The sequence below is a fragment of the Hevea brasiliensis genome, chromosome 15 (assembly GCF_030052815.1).
Source record: "Hevea brasiliensis isolate MT/VB/25A 57/8 chromosome 15, ASM3005281v1, whole genome shotgun sequence".
Taxonomy (NCBI): Eukaryota; Viridiplantae; Streptophyta; class Magnoliopsida; order Malpighiales; family Euphorbiaceae; genus Hevea; species Hevea brasiliensis.
The window spans coordinates 66,487,469-66,499,582 of NC_079507.1; the positions used below are offsets into that span (position 1 = coordinate 66,487,469).

The 12,114-nt window shown below is 37.1% G+C and overlaps 1 non-coding gene across 1 annotated transcript; it reads left to right on the forward strand.

Annotated features, from left to right (window-relative positions):
* The first annotated feature begins 10,798 nt into the window (after window positions 1–10,798).
* Window positions 10,799–10,905, forward strand: LOC131174215 (small nucleolar RNA R71). The gene has a single exon (XR_009144463.1). It is a non-coding gene; the product is annotated as a small nucleolar RNA R71 (small nucleolar RNA).
* The last annotated feature ends 1,209 nt before the right edge of the window (window positions 10,906–12,114 follow it).

The window sequence follows — 12,114 nt, forward strand, 5'->3', positions numbered from 1 at the left end:
TGCGACAAGTTATGCAGTTTGGTCAATGCATATTTCAGCTTGAAAACTTGTTTTTGGCATCTTTTGCTGTAGAAGACACTCCTCAATGGCAAAATTCTCTTTAGTCCTTCAAAAACACCATTTTCCTACAAAACAAAGTAAAAATTACAAATTAGTGCAAAATTGACAATTATGAAAAACTAACTAATTAACTAATGAAATTAGCTAAAAATGACTAATAACCAAATAAAATGATTATGAAATTAGACCTAAATGACTATGCAAAATGTGTGCATCAAATACCCCAAACTCAAGCTTTTGCTTGTCCTCAAACAAACTTTAAAATGTGGTGCAAAGTTTTTAAGGGTGCCTTATCCAAGAGTTATGAAAATCACTCATTAAGGTAACTTAACACACCTTTAGCCATACCAACAATCCATATACCCATCCTTCAAAATGCAGAGAATTTAATGCTTATCAAGCTTTCACGCTTAGCCATCAAGTCAATTATCATTCAAATCCCCAAACCAACCAATCAAAAGAGAGTCATGCTCAAAGGGAATTCTAGAACAATCAATAGTCAAAGTGTCTCCATATGGAATGATGGAATTGAATGAATGAATGAGTAATTTTCCAATCCCATAGGCAAATTCCCTACTCCTATCTCCACTAATGTAGCTAGTACTATCAAGAGATCAAAGGTCTTTTTAGGGATGTAGTGGGGCCATGGGGTTCAAAATGAGACTAAGAAGAAAGATAGGTAAAAAGGATTCAAAGCATGAGAATATTTTCAATTTTTGAAACATAAGGTACACTTTATTATATATTTTTTTTCTCTTTTTTTATATGGGAGAGAAGAATACACAATGAGGATTGTCAAGTGCTAGCATAGTTTACAAAACACATAAAAATGGAGGGACATTTTGATACTTTAACTTGTATTTTGTATTTTCTTTTGATGATTGTCCCTAAAATTGCCACCCCCAAACTCATTTCTTTTGATACTTTGGGTGGATTTCTTTCATTTTGAATGGCAATAGTGAAAAGCACATATACTAGCACTTTTACAAGGTGACAAGTATTTCTTCTCCCTTTTATTGTATTTTTTCTTTTCTTTTTTTTTTCTTTTTTTTTTATGTACCTAATATTGTAAATAATTATTCTCATGAAAAGGGTTGGAGTGTTTGGTTCATTGGCTAGGTAACAATAAGGATTTCAAGAAAAATTAGAGGTAAAAAGGCTCAAAGGGGTTTGCAAGGATAAATTTTAGTTGGGAAAAAGGGCCAAAGGTTTAAAATGAGAAGGTTTAAATCAAAGAATGCCTAATCATCTCTCTTTTCAAGTACAAGCTGGTATTTCGCCTTGAAAGGTTTAGAAAATTTGTTCTAGGATTGGTGAGACATCATTTGACTACCTTATATCCAATAATTCCCTCTAAACACTTCCACCTCCAAATGACTAATTGGGTGGCTTTTTGGCTAAGAAGATATAGGCAAGAGATAGACACTTCAAAACCTTGCACCTTTTAGGAAACTTTCAATCCACAAACCCAACTAAAAGGTGAGTCAAATCACTTTCATAGGCACATTTTCAATACTCAAGGGATTTGGCAAAAGATTTTAATGCATGGTGTATGATTCCTAAAATGAGTAATGCATGAACTAAATGGAGGAAGTCTATTTGTATGCAATTTGTACAATTTCTAAGTGATGTATAATGTGTGTGTAAATGTGTAATGAATATGTATGTATGGATGTATATGTAAAATATTTACAATATATCTAAATGAAATGGGATGAGATGCTCTTATACTCAAAATGTGAAAAATAAAGCTAAAAAGCAACATGTGCACCCCAAACTCAAAATTGGACATTGTCCTCAATGTCTCAAGCGATAGATATCCAAAACTCAAAGCAAATAATATTGACCAGGAATTGTAAAAATAAGAACAAAAGAAAGAGTTACAGTATGAGAATTCAAGTTAAAGGGATGCATAAGAAGTTGCACGAGTTATGCGAGTTAAGTCTTTATCGAGAACATGTGCATAGGTAAGGTGCATAAGCCATGCGATCTTTGCATAAGAAGCAATAGATGTTGCATAGGCTATGCGGACAGTTGCATAAGGAAATACAACACATGCGATTCTGCGATAGCGAAAAGGGTTACCTGAGCTATGCAAAGGTTATGCATGAGAAATTCATAGTATGCGATGTATACAAAAAGCTGCTGCATAGGAATTGGCAAGAAATGTACAACCAGCAGTAAAAGTATGGAAATATAGGCAGTATGGGCAAATATGTACAAAAAGGCAATAAGTGCAATAAAAATCAAAGAAGGCGAATGTAATAGCTATTCAATAAAACTTCAAAGGAAGCAATTTAGAAGAAACTAATTGAGCAAATCAACAAAATCCAAAACAAAGTATAAATGTTTGAACATATTTACAAAGAAAAGGTCCTACAAGATTGAACAAAAGTAAACTAAACACTAATCTATGTCTATTGTTTTCCTTTGTCCAAGGATGTTGCTAAGAGTGAGGTGCTGTAATTTGTCGAAATGATGGTGCAGGAGGAGGTGATGGAGGTGGGGTGGCATGCCCGGAAGATCATGAGTTGCTTCACCATTTCCTTGATTCTTCTGTTTGTCCTGGTTTCCATGACAAGGTCAAATAGTTGCTCATGGCGATCCTTTAGTGTATCAAGACCCTTTGTCAAGCTTCCTATCCACAAAGTAGATATCATCACTAAGCACTTTGTCGAGGTAGGTGAATAAGGCTTTAGTGTTGAATGGAGGAGGTCTTTGTGGATGAGGTAGGTTCATTTGTAGGAGGAATGGGGTGAGCAGAGGTGGAGTGTCTGAGTAGGGTGAGGGTGGGGTAGGGGTAGTAGGGTCTTTGTGGGATTGGTGTGAAAGGTTGGGTTTACGGTTGTGCAATAGGCTCGGTTTACTGCTGAGGTGGCGATATCATCAAAATATGATAAATGGAACCTGTTTTGGTTAAGTGTGCGATATCAAAATAGGAAGTGTCCTCAAGTCTTTGGGATTGAGTGCTCTGCGATTAAAGCCAAAATGCTTAGCTATGGCGGTGATGAGTCCACCCAAAACAATGTCACCAATGGATTTGGTGGCAATATGACACATGTTCGCAAAAGAAGTAACTTTGGAGACACCTTAACTTTGTGAAATGCACACCATAACATAAAAGTTGATTTGCCTGACACGAGAACTAGTCCCTACGCCCAATATGGTGCTAGCCATCAACCTATGAATAAACCTAAGTGCGAGGTCAAGGATTTGGGATGTTTTGGACCTACAGTGAGAGAAGGTTTGGGGTTGGTTTGTTATGATTCTCCAAAATTGGGCGAGGATTCGGATGCCCTTATTGGCTACCTATACTCCAGTATGTGGTACTCTAAAGAACCCATCAATTGCAAAACCAAAAATGCTATGAAATTGATCCAATGACAGCTCTCTATTTTGCCCCAAGCATCTAAATGTCATAATTGGCTTATGGTCTACATCATGCAAGTTGAGGGTAGCAGAGAATGAAGAAATAAACTCCAAAACTAGAATTGGATAAACTACCTCTTGCTTATGCACAAATTACTGTCCAACCCATACCGTCAAGAAATGCAACTACATTATCAAATAAACCCAGAGATTGTAGAGCATCAGCGGATATATACCTAGTTGGTTGTACCCTTCTATCTTTGAGTCTTTTGAAAGCAGCTTTTTGAATTGTATTAGGGAGAGGCCAGGGTAGCTTTGATACAAATGGGGTTCTTGAAATTGTCTTTTCTTTGGAAGAAGGTGTAGAGGCTGGAGCTTTTGGCTTTTTAGGAGGTGGCTCAGAAAATGGGGTGGAGTGGGTCTTTGCGTTTGGGCGGAGGAGGAGCAGAGGACATGGGTCGCAGTTTGGATCGGATTTTGCGTTTGTATGTGTTTGATGGAGGTGGTGGTGGTGTCGTTTGTGGTGGAGGATTGGAAGGGGGATGTATCGAAGACAATGGAGTGACTTCAAGAGGAGAGGCGGGGCGGGAATGTGGAGGGGAATCCATGGTCGATTGGAGAAGAGATGGAAATGTAGGGGGATTTAGGGTTTTGTGATTAGGCGGTGGAGAAGATGGGAGAGAGGCGGCGAGAATCTGGGAAGAAATGGAGGATGAAGAGGCGGTCGTGGGGTGAAGAGTCGGGAAGTGGAGGTGGTGGGAATTTTTTGAAAATGAATGAAAATCTGGTTTGAGGAGACTGCATAATGTGAAAATGATTTATGCATAACTGTGCACTCTTTTGTACATGTTTCAAAGGATTTAATTTTGAGAGAAGTGCTTATGCACAAGTGCATAGGTTATGCCTTGTCCTTATGCATGTTTGGTGACCCTGAAATGGTGAGGAGCGAAGTCATGCGGGAGTGCATAAGTTATGCACTCCCCTTATGCATCTCTCGGCAAGAATTGTTTTTCAGAAACTTGGGTCATGCAGATGTGCATAAGCTATGCACTCTGCTTATGCACTCTGCGGCAATTTTTTTGAATTTTGGTTGGTGGTCATGCAGATGTGCATAAGCTATGCACTCTGCTTATGCACTCTGCGGTAGTTTTTGAAATTCAGAATTTTGGTTATGCAGAAGTGCATAGGCTATGCACATTGCTTATGCAGGTCTCGGCAACTTTTGGGATTTTCTGTTTTCTGGTTATGCAGGAGTGCATAGGTTATGCACTCTGCTTATGCACTCTTCGGCTGAATTGATTTTTGGAGATCTTGGTTATGCAGAGGTGCATAACTTATGCACCTTCCTTATGCACCTTTCGGCAAGAATGATTTTTCTGGGTTTTTGGTCATGCAGAAGTGCATAGGTTATGCACTCTGCTTATGCAACCTTCGGCAGAATTGGAGCTTTGGAATTTTGGTTATGCAGAAGTGCATAGCTTATGCACCTTCCTTATGCAAACTTCGGCAGAGAGAGAAAATGAAGGATTTGAAGTTATGCAATTGTGCATAGGTCATGCACTCACCTTATGCAAGTTTTGTGAGATATGAATTTTGACAAAATGAGGTTATGCGAGGTTGCATAAGCTATGCACTCTCCTTATGCACTTGCAATAAAGGTGAAAAATGGCAAGAATTTTGGTTATGCGAGATTGCATAAGCTATGCGATTGCTTATGCACAAATTCAACAAAATTAAGAATGCAATAGAACATGGATTGCAAGTGTGAAAAATACCTAGAATGATGAAATATAATTCCATGAAGCATAAACCATGAGAAATTTTCATCAAAAACACATCAATATATTCAAAGTTCATCAAAAGTGCATCACACAAGCATGTAAAAATGGATCCTACATAAAAGACCTTTGAGAGCTATGCCATTTTGACTCAAATTCTGCAAATCAACATTTGGCACATAAAACTCCATAAAATTTGCATGAAGTTGCATCTAACCACAAATGAGAAATGAACTCTCCAAGATTCGCCAAGAAAATGCAGCATTTCTACCTTGTATCCTACAACCCAAAGAAGCTCAAAGCTGCAAAATGACTCACTTACCACCATAATATCATTATAAGCACAAATATTAGAAAATTACCCACCCAACCTCACCAAAAACACATGTAATCTGCTGCAGATTTTATTGTTACCTTTCTGCATAAACGGATAGCAATTTATTGATTCACCAACCTTTCTCCATTGATATACATCCAACTTCATCAAAACATGAGCCATTTTGCTGCAGACACCCCTTTTTGCTGCAGAATGTACATTTCCTCTGCATGAACTAGATTGCAGCTCCTGCACAGATTATGCAGCAAAAGCTTATCAGTTCTTTTGAAGGACTAAATTTGTCAAGTTAAAATTACTTCCCCAATAGTTCACCCTTCTTCATTGAATTACATCTACAAGAGACAAAATTTAACAATGTCAAAAATTGAATTTGGGAGATTTAAGATAAAAACAAAATTAATGAAAATGAAAGTAAATCAACAAAAGCAAAATAAAAGGACTTGGGATGCCTCCCAAGAGGGCTAATTATAGTCCTTAGCTGGACTTTTCATGAATTTCCTTGAAAAGAGGTGAGGATTGGAGAGCTTGTAACAGCTTGCTCCTAGTATTGGGTCTCGGTTATGTAATGCTTCAATCTATGCCCATTGACCTTAAAATTCCCAGATTTTTCACTCCAAATTTCTATTGCTCCATAAGGAAAACCTTAGAAACTCTATAGAGACCAGTCCACCTTGACTTGAGTTTTCAGGGAACAATTTCAATCTTGAGTTGAACAACAAAACTGAATCACCTTCTTTGAATTCCTTTTTCCTCAGATGCTTATCATGCCAAACTTTAGTTCTTTCTTTGTAAATACGGGCACTTTCATAGGCATCCATCCTCAATTCCTCAAGCTCATTAAGTTGTAACAACCTTTTCTCACGACTTGCTTAAGATCAAAATTCAAGGTCTGAATGGCCCAATATGCTCTATGTTCTAGCTCCACAGGTAAATGACAAGACTTACCATACACCAACCTAAAGGGAGTAGTTCCTATAGGTGTTTTGTAGGCAGTCCTATATGCCCATAAAGCATCATCTAGTTTGATAGACCAATCTTTCCTAGAATTGTTCCTTGTTTTCTCCAAAATATGCTTGAGCTCTCTGTTAGAAATTTCAACTTGTCTGAAGTTTGAGGATGGTATGGGGTAGCTATCTTGTGCACTACACCATACTTCCTCATTAAGCTCTCAAATTGCTTATTACAAAAATGGGAACCCCATCACTAATTATAGCCCTAGGAGCTCCAAATCTGCTCAAGACAAATTTTTCAAAAATTTTACTACCACTCTAGCATCATTAGTTGGAGTTGCAATAGCTTCCACCCACTTTGACACATAGTCAACCCCAACTAAGATGTATCTATTACCATATGAAGGAGGAATGGCCCCATAAAATCTATTCCCCAAACATCAAATAATTCCACTTCAAGAATATTATTTAGGGGCATTTGATCTCTTTTGACAAATTTCCACTCCTTTGACATTTATCACAATCCAACACAAATTTCCTCACATCCTTAAAAGATTTGGCCAAAAGAAACCAGCTTGCAAAATTTTACTAGCTGTCTTAGAGATGCCAAAATGTCCTCCATAATCGAAGCATGGCAATGATGCAAAATACTCTGGATTTCCTCTTGGGAATACATCTTCTAATTAGACCATCACAACATCTCCTAAAGAGTAAAGGATCATCCCATCTATAAAACTTCACTTCATGCAAGAACTTTTCTTTTGTTGCCATGTCATACCTAGAGGTAATATTCCACAAGATAGATAATTCACAAAGTGCATACCAAGGTAGTTTAGCAACAAGAGAGAAAAGTTGTTCATCCAAGAAAAACTCATCAATAGGGATTTCATCCAATTCTTCACCATCCAATTTCAACCTACTAAGATTATCGGCAACTACATTTTGGCTCCTTTCTTATCTCTAATCTCCAAATCAAATTCTTGTAGCATCAGAATCCACCTAATGAGCCTCGGTTTGGCCTCCTTTTACAGACAAATACGATGGTGCATGATCTGAAAATATAACCACCTTTGAGTCAATAATGTAAGGTCTGAACTTTTCCAATGCAAAGACAATTGCCAAAAATTCCTTTTAGTTGTTGCATAATTTGTTTGAGCCTCATCCGGTGTTCTACTAGCATAATAAATAGCATAAGCCTTTTTGTCCTTTCTTTGACCAAGAACACCCCAATTGCATAGTTGCTAGCATCACACATAATTTCAAAGGTAGGCTCCAATCGGTGGTTGCATGATTGGTGCGATGATGAGCTTGCTTCAACTGCAAAAGGCATCCAAACACTCTTGGTCAAATTCAAATGGTGTGTCATTACTTAACAAATTAGACAAAGGTTTAGCTATTTTAGAAAAATCCTTAATAAAGCGTCTGTAGAACCGGCATGTCTAGGAAACTTGAATTCCCTTGACATTGGAAGGAGGAGCCATCTTCTCTATCACTTCAACTTTGGCTTTAACAACCTATATACCTAAGTTAGACACCAAATTTCCAATCACTATCCCTTCTGAACCATGAAATGACACTTTTCCCGATTTAACACAAGGTCGATGTCGCACATGTTGCAAAATTTTAGAAAGGTTAGCCAAGCATATATCAAAGAAGATCCATAAGCAGAAAAATCGTCCATAAAAACCTCCATTATGTCTTCAATGAAATCTGAGAAGATTGCCATCATGCACCTCTGAAAAGTGGTGGTGCATTACACAACCCAAATGGCATCCTTCTATAAGCAAAGGTTCCATATGGACAAGTAAAAGTGGTTTTCTCTTGATCATTTGGATGGATAGGGATTTGAAAAAAACCTGAATATCCATCTAAATAGCAAAAGTAAGAATGCCTAGCTAGTCTTTCCAACATTTGATCAATGAAGGGAAGTGGAAAATGATCTTTTCTAGTGGCAACATTTAATTTTCTGTAATCTATGCACATTCGCCAACTAGTCACTGTTCTGGTGGGAATTAATTCATTATTTTCATTTTTGACCTTTGTCATTCCACCCTTTTTGGGACAACATGTCTTGGGCTCACCCAAATCTTTATGCGAGATGGATATATGATCCCTGCATCAAGCAACTTCAAAATTTCCTTTTTAACAACTTCTTTCATATTTGGGTTCAACCTCCTTTGATGTTCAATAGATGGTTTACAATTTTCTTCCAAGTGATTCTATGCATGCAAAAGTGTGGGCTTATTCCTTAATGTCATCTATGGTGTATCCCAAAACTTTCCTAAATTTTCTCAACACTCTTAACAACTTATCGACCTCTAAAGTACTCAAGTTTGCATTTACAATTCTTTGGATAAGTGTTATTAGTGCCAAGAAATTCATACCTGAGCTGAGAAGGAAGTTGCTTAAGTTCTACCTTAGGTGCATCTTCTTCCTTGAATGATGATTGCTTAAATTCAGCTTTTTCCTTTTGTGTGAGTTGAAAAACTGGAGCAGAAATGAATGGTGGACTTCCCTCTAAGTGTTGAGTATATGCAGCTACATGAGGGTTGTCATAGTCTATGCCTCCTCCATGAACCAAACAATTTTCAAGTGGATCTTCTGGATATTTCTTTCTGAAGTGTTCTTCAACCAGCTCATCAATAATATCAACTCTCAAGCAAGTATCAGCTTCAGAATGATGCTTTTTCATAGTGTTATTGATATTGAAAATTAACTGCTCTTCACCAACTCTAAGAGTAAGCTTTTCTCCTTTCACATCAATCAATGCTCCTATTTGTAGCTAGAAAGGGTCTCCCAAGATAATTGGAATATTAGAATCTTCCTCCATGTCCAAGATGACAAAGTCAACGGTATATAGAACTTTCCAACCTTGAGGGCACATTCTCCAAAATCCCTTGAGGATACTTGATTGTTATCACTAAGCGAAGAGAAATGTGGGTTGGCTTTAGATCTCCCATGTTGAGCTTTTCATAGATAGAAAGGGGCATAAGGCTAACACTGGCCCCTAAATCACATAGAGCTTTTGTAGAACAAGACTCTCCAATGTGGCATGGAATTGAAAAACTCCCTGGATCCTTAAGCTTTGGAGGAAGTTTCCTTTGGAGGATAGCACTACATTCTTATGTCTAAGCTACAGTTTCATCATCTTCAAGTTTTCTCTTGTTTGAGAGAATTTCTTTCAAGAATTTTGCATAAGAGGGCATTTGTGAAAGAGCATCAACAAAGGCACATTTATGTAAAGTTTCTTCAAAACCTCTAAGAACTTTCCAAATTGCCTATCAAGCTTGGCTTTGTGAAATCTTTGTGGAAAGGGAAGTTGTGGCTTGTAGGGCTCAGGAGGTATATACTTCTCTTCTTTTTCTTCAAATTTCTCCTTACTCTCTTGTTTTTCACTCTCATCGTTCCTTTTTCATTTTCTCTCTTCTCACTTTGTTTTCACTCTTCTCATCATTTATAACTTTACCACTTCTTAAAGTAATAGCTTGACAATGCTCTCTTGGATTTTCTGGTTGACTTGGAAGCTTTCCAAAAGATTTGGCACTTGAGGAAGATGCTTGTTGTGCAATCTGGTTTTCCAACGATACATTTGTGTGTTTGCATTTGTTCGGCCTTGCTTTCACCTCTCTCATCTCCTCATCATGCTTATTTTGGTTGGCAAGAATCATTTGCAATAAAGCTTGATGGTGGAATTTCGTTCTTCTTTGTTTTGGTGGAGGTTCATATTTTTCTGCTGAAAATTAGGCAATGGTTGCCTATTTTGCTGATATGGAACTTGACTTTCTTTGTTGTGGTTGAAAATTCGATTTTGAACTTGATTTTCTTGATTGCCCCATGAAAAGTTGGGATGATTCCTCCAATTTGGATTGTAAGTTTGAGAATAAGGATTCCCCATTTGCTTGTTTCCATAATTACCAACATATGCGCTTGTTCTCCATAATCTACTCCACGGTGGTAGTTTCCTCTGCATAAGCCACTTGTTGTGAACTTCCGGTGATGATGTTGAACTAACCAACATACTCAAATCTTCCATCTTCTTAGCAAGGACATTTGTAAGTGCATCAAACTTTGCATTAATCATGTTGAATGGATCAAGATCATACATTCCAGTGACTTGCCTTTTACGAGTTGGGTGGTCCTCTTGGACTACTCCAAAGATGAGTATTCTTTGCAATTTTCTCTAATAACTCATAAGCTTCATCTTCATGCTTTATAATAAATTCTCCTCTGTTTGAGCATCAATAATTCCTCTGATTGCGGGAGTGACATTTGTGTAGAAATTCTGATTTATCATCCATTTTGGAATGGCATGATGTGGGCATAATCTTTCCAATTCCTTCCATCTCATCCATGATTCATAGAGAGTTTCATCTTCTCTTGGTCTGAAAGATGTCATTTGATTCCTCAGCTCTTGAGTTTTCAGTGGAAAATATTGTGCAAGAAATGCATCGATTAGTTGCTCCCAATTTGTAATGGAGTTGTGAGGTAAAGAATCAAGCCAATCCAATGCTCTATCTTTCAAAGAGAATGGGAATAGCTTCAATCTTGCTGCATCATCGGACACTCTAGGTTGTTTTGCATGTCACAAATCATAGCAAACTTCTTCAGGTGTGTGTGTGGATTTTCAGAAGGATGTCCTCCAAATTGAGAGTTTTGGATCATTTGAAGAACTCCAAAATCCATCTTGTAACTATTTGCATCAATCCTTGGTCTTGCTATGCTCTCTCTCAAGTCATCAAAACGAGGAAAAGCATGATCCATCATACTTCCCCTAGGCACGTTTGCATTAACAACTTCTTCACCTTGGGCTTCATTTTCATTGTTTTGACAATTTCCAGCATTACAAACACCAATTCTAATTCTTTCATCAGCCATATTTGCTTCTAATTGATTTCTCTCAAGGCTTCCTTCCTTTTCTGGTTTCTTTCTTGTTGGCCTTACAAAATTTCTCAATTTGAGGTTGAATAATAAGGATGTATCACTTGTGCTTCTAGCTCTTCTCATAAAAGATTAAGAGTACCTGAAAAAGAACAAACAAACACAAAATGAAAAGATAACAAAGATAAAACTAAAAACAACTAAAATAATCAAGAATTCAATCTTAAACAAACAACATCCCCGGCAACGGCGCCAAAAACTTGATGCGTCCCAACGCAAGTGTGCGAATTCGTACAAGTAGTATAGAAAATATCGATCCACGAGGAGTTGTGTTAATGATTGAATTTTTGATATAAAAGTTGACTAAATTGAAGTATTTATGAGATTAAAATGATGAATTAATGGGTAATGGAGTGTGAAATCTAATTGTGCAAAATTAATATTCTATTCAACAATGTATTAATTAAACTAAAATTGCATCAAATAGAAATAAGCAAGTTCAAATATGGCAATATTTAAATTGGCAAATGATTAAATTCGATTAGAAATTAACAATGGTAAAAAGCGATTAGGAGTTAGGGATTTCATATTCGAGCTATTTTGGGATTTTAAATTGGTTATCAATCTTGTGAAACTAATGGGTTTTAAGGAGATTAATTCTTAAATCCTTTGAATTCCCTTTCGAGTGAGACAAAGAGTGCCTTAATCAAACTAATCCTACTTTAGTGGAGTTAGAATTAAT